The sequence below is a fragment of the Nicotiana tabacum genome, chromosome 2, assembly GCF_000715075.1.
Source record: "Nicotiana tabacum cultivar K326 chromosome 2, ASM71507v2, whole genome shotgun sequence".
NCBI lineage: Eukaryota > Viridiplantae > Streptophyta > Magnoliopsida > Solanales > Solanaceae > Nicotiana > Nicotiana tabacum.
The window spans coordinates 35,434,213-35,441,433 of record NC_134081.1 but is presented as its reverse complement, the minus strand read 5'-3'; the positions used below and the strand labels follow the sequence as shown (position 1 = coordinate 35,441,433).

At 34.6% G+C, this 7,221-nt stretch overlaps 1 long non-coding RNA gene across 1 annotated transcript; it reads left to right on the top strand.

Annotated features, from left to right (window-relative positions):
* Positions 1-1,195: 1,195 nt before the first annotated feature.
* Positions 1,196-6,162, top strand: LOC142170594 (uncharacterized). Its single transcript, XR_012699859.1, has 2 exons — positions 1,196-1,582; positions 1,832-6,162. It is a non-coding gene; the product is annotated as an uncharacterized LOC142170594 (long non-coding RNA).
* Positions 6,163-7,221: the final 1,059 nt, after the last annotated feature.

Below are 7,221 nucleotides of genomic sequence, written 5' to 3'. Positions count from 1 at the left end.
TTGAGGCACTAGTTTCCTGAGTTATTAGTGTTGGCTATGCGCTATGGGTGTCTCACATGTGAGGAGATTGAGCCCATGTGCGTGCACCGGGGTATTATCCATTCTCGGTGTAGTGATTAGGCTATTATATGATTTGAATTGATTTCTCAGCTTCTTGTTATCATATTTTTCCTATGTTGTACCCCTTTAAGAGTTAATTGAATCATGTTAGAGATTATTGGTTGGTTGATCTCCTGATCTAACATGTTAATTGCTATTCTTGTGGCGTAATCGCCTGATTTGAACTGTGGTAGTACACTTTGCACATGCCTACTGTTGACGACCAATTTGGACCATCCCTTTCAAAATTAAATTATTTATACTTAATTATTTATAATAAATGTGTTGAAAATATTTTCCAATCAATAATACTTATTTTATATAATTAATAATGTTACATTAATAATTTTGTATTAAATATTTCAAATATATTACACTTACCATTTTTAATAAAATAACCTCTATATTTTGATACGCAAGTTTTAATTAATTTAACAAATTAACCTTTGATTTTTAATTAACTCGCTTATTATTTAAATTAATCCGAAATTAGTTTTCATAATTTAGTAAATAAGTGTTTAATAAAAAATTGGTTAATTACGGTAATTCAGAGTGTATTTGATGATTATATTTTCTATCACATTTAATTAGAATTAATTAAGGTAATATTAAAGGGATTAAAGATCAAAAGGGTACAATTGCAAATGCACAATCAAATACAATGTGGCTATCTGTTAAACTAAAATTGGTCCAAATATTAGCCCAATCTCCCATTTGACCCGGTCCAGGTCCACCCCTCTCCACTTCATGTTGGCAATCCGTCCCACCCAAGCGAACCGATCAAAACGTGCCATGTCACCCATTAATCTCTCTCACAAAAGAAACACAAATGATCTAAGCCGTCGATTCAAATAATCGACGGTCCACATTTTATTACCATTTTTCCTTTAATTCTCACCCTCCCATCAGATATTACCATAGCCGTTGGATCACAAAGATCTAACGATTTTCGTATTTTCTCATAAAAATATTTTTAAAACTTTTAATTCCCGATTTATCAGGGCCACTGATCAAATGATCGAACAACCCAAACCTCTTCCACCTTTTTAACCTTAGAGACCAACCTAGTAATCCCTAAACCCTAAAATATTTCTCCCCTTACATGACCGCCATAATTTCTCAAAATTCTCTCACTTCTCTCATTCGCCTAAACCCATAAATCCTAAATCCTTGCACAAATTTGTGCACTTGATTCAGCCTCAAATCATCTCTTTTGCCTCTTGAGCCATGAATCTCGTCGATTCTTTTTCATTTCCACCGATAAATTCAAAACGCCCAAATCCAAAACTCTAGCCAAAAATTGAAACTTCAAAGTCATCTGATTCCTCTCATGCTCTATCAAATTGGGGCATGCATGGAGGTTTCTCAGAGCTTCATCATGAGTATTCGATGTCCAGAGGTCAAACGCAGTGACCTCTGGACGTTTGAGCCTTAACCAATTTTTTTGCTTATCAATGGTCGATTCTGATTCTCACACGCCCAGGTAAAACTCCTTCCTCGATTTTCCCTCTGTTCTTTCTGATTTTTCTCCCTATTGTCATTAACTCATTATGATCTTGCACTCACTATTTGAAATCTACCGGAAGCCTAAGCATTGAAGATACTATAAATAGTGGCTTAGTTGTTCTCACCTAACAACATAGCGAAAGAAACAACAACCACCGAGAATCAGCACACACACACAATTACATAACTGAAAGCTTAGATTTTCACTTTCTTTTCTCTTCTCCAGTTCCGAGTTCATCCTCTATTCGAAAATTGAGTCTTTGGTTCCTAAACGACTGAACAAATGACTTTGGTTTGGTTTGCTTCTTCGTAGAAGGTCAGTGTATACATACCCCTCTCATTCTTTAATTGTTTAAGTTATAATCATGCTTACCATGTTATCTTTGCTTCTTATCTTTTCTTATAATGTATACTATCAGCTTATGACTGATTATCATGCCTTAACATTGAATATTATCCTCATTGTATGAGCCAACTGTTTTCCCTGATACCTGAAACTATTTTAATGTTGGTCGACTCTCCTATGTGCTTAATAAGTTTGACCAGATAAATGTTTTTTTAAACTAAACAAATCTAAGTCTTGCGGAATATCGGTAGTTAATAAAGAGATGTAATGATTCTCTACATATGCTTTGTCGAAATTATACTACTGTTATGATCTTAGGTTTCTTCTGATACCCTGTTAAAAGTTCTATGTCTACTTTCCCAATATTACTTTGATCCCGAAATAAAAAATATCACTTGCTGATCCATGCTTAATCTGTCTACTTTAACAATATTGGGACCATGTTTGTTGCGTACACTTAAGGGTCCAATACAAAGTTGTTATAGTCTAAACTCACCAGCTTATTTTTCTTGCTATTCAAATATGTCCTACAATCTTATAATCCCTTAAAATATCATTGTGTGTAGGATTGAAAGTTTTTTATTAATCCTCTTGTTTATGTGATTTCATAGTTACACCTTTGAATTCTAGTATATAAATGTTGCCTAAAGGGATTGACCTAAGTCTTAATGAGTTTCTGTAGTTAATTCTATATGTATTCTGTCAGCTATTACCATGTTTTCTAGCCTAGTTTAAGCTATGTTATTAACCTCTCCTTAAAAGTTTTGGTTAAAAGTTACACCTGTTGCATTTGTGCTATATTATCTCTTGGGTTAACTATGCTATTAATATGTCTAAAACTTAACTTCATCATGATTCCTATGTTATCACATCAACTTGTCTTCCTGGATTGATTAATCAGCCATCAGGACTATGTCCACTTAATATATGTGAAACTTCCTTGTTCTCATGAATTGAACCTCTGTAATGAACATACTAGTCTGATTCTAGATTATTTGCTCCTCTTCTATACTCTATAATCTTGTAGTCCTTTAGGAACATCACTTGTATGTATTTGAATATCCTCTGTTAAGCCTCTAGACCTAGTTGTTTGTTAAAAAATTTTCCGCTTGTCTTTCATTTAAGATATACTCATGCTTGAGCCCTCATATTCTTCACTTATAACTGTATTATTCCATAAGGAAGACGCTGAATCTTGATAGCCTAACAACATAGAATTCAGAATTCAAAGTTAGTTGTTATCACTTATAAACTAAAGGAAAACTCATTAATATTTACTTGCCTTGTTTGGATGAGTATTGTACCATGCTTGTTTGAATACCTTGGCCCTTAATAATCTAATGTGAATTTGGATTGAGAACCTGATAGTATAAGTGATCATGTTACTACTTTGGATTAGATTAAGAATTCCTGCAGGTTTAAACCTACCAATAGGATTAGTAAGGTCAACATACACATCTTCTCTATCCCCTGGAACACTTAACTTAGCATCTCAAACTTGAACTAGTCTACTGGTGGTTGCCTCTATTTATTTCACATATGTGATTAATTTCTTCAAAGTGTTCAGATGAATGATGAATGTCCTTGTATGTTGCAAACACTTGCAACAACCTACATTCTTGTATTTGGATTGTGATCTTAAAGTTGATAGTATAATCTTACACTGTTCATATCCTTATACTCTGATGATAGTATTCTATGTAGTTTCTGTGGTAATTATGTCTGCCTGAACCTTTTGTCTTAACTGTTGATGGTTATTAGAGTGAGTACCTCATTTCTATCTAAACCTTTGGAGAAGAATGATTGTGTGTAACTAAGGGTATTTGGGATGGGGCTTAGTCTGTGAATGAGTTGTCCCTCCCTAACAAAAGCACTGCTCGGGGTCCTTGAGACCCTTGTGAACTCTGAAGCACCAGAGATTCCAAGGATACCTTGTTCATGAATAAGGTCTCACCCTAATCTCTTAGTCATTGACCTTCATTAATCCTCTTAGGATTAATATAAATAAAGTTTAGTCTTCACTCTACATATTTTATTTGTTATGGCATTGTCTTTTTGGGCCTCATATTGTCTTTACTCTATTCTTAATCACAATTGTATGTTACAACCTATTTTATTAGGCCTTATGTAGCATCACTAACGTCTTCTCTATATTTTTGTATGAATGTTCGAATTTGGGCCTGCTGAGTTCTCTAGAACTCAGGCCCAAGTTATAGCCTAGAGTCCAAATTACAGAAGCCTGCCGCCGCTATGTTAGAAGTCTGCTAGGCCTACATTTCCTTTGGCCCAAATTCGGAGTCCAGTTCCCTCTCCTTTCCTCACTCTTAGATAAATCTAACTTTCTACTTATTCTCTGTATATATTACACTAACGTTGTTATTGAATGCTTCTATTGAGCTTTAATTATTTTAGGAACCTAGGCAAGCCAAGGCCCATAGGTAATTAAAAGGGAATCACTGTTTATACTATGTTAAACTATAAAACTACAACACTTTGGTCATTTATTTTTGATATACAAGATTTTATTAATATATGCTAACCAAGCTCTTTTGAATTTTAAAATAGATTTGAAAAGCAAGCGACCCTTTCTCTTAAAAGCCAGAATTGAAAGGATGATTTCAAAGTTGGTTTTCTATAAACAAACAAAAATCAAATACGGTGGGGGTTAAACTTCAATGAGTTTTTTTTCAAAATATGGCTACAAGTTGATATCAATTTTCAAAGGTATATTCAAGACCCATTTTTAATAATCTGTTACTCTACCAGATTTACCCAAAAACAACCCCATTACTTCAAAAGATAAAAATATTAAAACATAACCACATTTACAAATCTTTTCAATCTTGTAGATGTAAATATTTTTTTCAAAAGACTTTTACAAATTAAACCTATGTTCTCTTTTCAAAGTATATATACTACATTTTTTTTTCAAACAGTAGACTTTAAACAAGATATAAAAAAAGTTACAAATTTTAAGCACTAAACTAAGTAGAATGTTAACATCTAATTTTCTAAACCTAGTCTAAGTCCTATGGAGCTACCTCAAGTAGGTTCTAGGGGGTTTCTAACACCTCCTCCTTGGTAGAACAAGAAACCTTACCCAAATCTCACCGGTTAGCAGACTAATAGGATAATAATCTAATATATAAATAGGTACCCTAGTATACCTTTAAATATTAGGTGGCAACTCTCTTTCATAAACTACAGGGAAACCAATAGTTGAATCTTTTTTTGACTCATGCAACACCTACACCTTAGTGTATCACTTATATCAGTCCATGAGTACGCAATTTGATATCCATTGTTCATGTACATGTATTCTTGAATATGCTTTCTGTGTGATATGAATTGTGTTGATAGCACGCGAGTTGTCCGTGCAGATTTGAGTTATATTGGCAGGTGAATTGTCAGTGCGGTAGTTATATATTGAACGTGACTTGTTCGTGCGACATGTGGCTAAGTATCCATCCCCCTAGGGTGACCCTCTCATATTTCTGTCTTGATGGTATACACGCGATATGAGGAAAACTGCCTAGTCTTTGTTTTGGTTATTGCATTTCTTCTCTACTTGTAATTTTCTTGGATGTATACATGATTTTGCTGCATCTCGTCTCTATTTTCTAGCTCCGGGGTGTATACATGCCTTATGCATATCTTCTCTATATGCACACCTTACTTGATGATATTAGACACAATATATATCTTCTCATTATATGAATCCGTGTGACTTGACTTGTTTAATCATGCATATCTCGTTTACATGCAACTGATGAAGGATTATCTGGTATTTCACGCTTATCTTCTCTATATGCTGGGTTGTTAATTTAAACAGAGCATGTTATATCATCTTTGTGCACCGAGACAGCTTTATATGTGATTAATAACTTGATAATATTAATGTTGTGCATTTGTGAAATTTATGAATTTAACAAGTTATTAGCGACTATCATTGATAATTCATGCCTCTATTACATTGCCGAGGTTAGTTATGATACTTTTCGAGTTAATTTAAACAGAGCATGTTATATCATCTTTGTGCACCGAGACAGCTTTATATGTGATTAATAACTTGATAATATTAATGTTGTGCATTTGTGAAATTTATGAATTTAACAAGTTATTAGCGACTATCATTGATAATTCATGCCTCTATTACATTGCCGAGGTTAGTTATGATACTTTTCGAGTACATGTGGTCGGTTATACTCATACTACACTTCTGTACCTTGCGTGCATATCTTGGAGCTGAGCTGCTGTGGATGACGGGAGTTGGCATTGAAGAAGTACCTGCTTTTTGGATATAGCTACCACTTGTATTTGGTAGTTTTGGATTCGTACTCTATTCATGTATACTCCAAACAGATGTATTGATTCATTTCACCAGTTTTGTAAATCTAAGTTTTAGTGGTTCGTGACTTGTACTACCAATCCTTGGGTTATTGTATGGAAACTCAACTATTTTATTTATTGATTATTTGCGATCTTCATTATAGTGATGTTGACTGTTGTTTGGCTTACCTAGCGGGTTGGGTTAGGTGTCATCCCGACTAGATGAATTTTGGATCGTGATAAGTTGATATCAGAGCTCTAGGTTCATAGGTTCTACGAGTCATGAGCAAGTGCCTAGTAGAGTCTTGCGGATTGTTATGATGACATCCATACTTATGTTCGAGAGGCTACGGGTATCTAGGAAACTTCCTACCTTTCTTTCTTTATCGTGTAACATCGATTCAGCCGGAAGCGTATATCTTTGATTTCCTTCCATCCACTCGTATGTTATGTTTAGAAATCGGCCAGTCTAGGGGACTAGAGGCCAGACTTAGACAGCAGCTTAGGCTCGATGGTTTCGGTTGTGTGAGTATGTGCTTTTGGACTTATATGTCTGGTAGAGTCCCTAGGAGTAGGATTGATGGTTCAATGAGTGGTTGAATAGATATATGGTGAGTATTATGTGACTGAGGAATGTGCTTAGATGGTTTGGATGCGATGAGAAGAATTTTTCTTAGGGTGTAAAGGACTATGGGTATTTGATTTATATCTTGATATGTTGTACAGTCTCAAGTTTCGAGTGTGTTAAAGGATCCTTCAGTTGTATAATTGTGGGATGAAGTAAATGATTATGTCTTGTTGATGAGTTCAGACTCGGAAAAATTAAGTTATTGCATAGTGGTTGTGACCATGGTAGGTTCATAAAGAGATGCCAATTTGAGGCTAAGTAGGTGGGTTATCTCATGCGGGATGTTCTGAGGTTTTGAGATCCATATGATGCT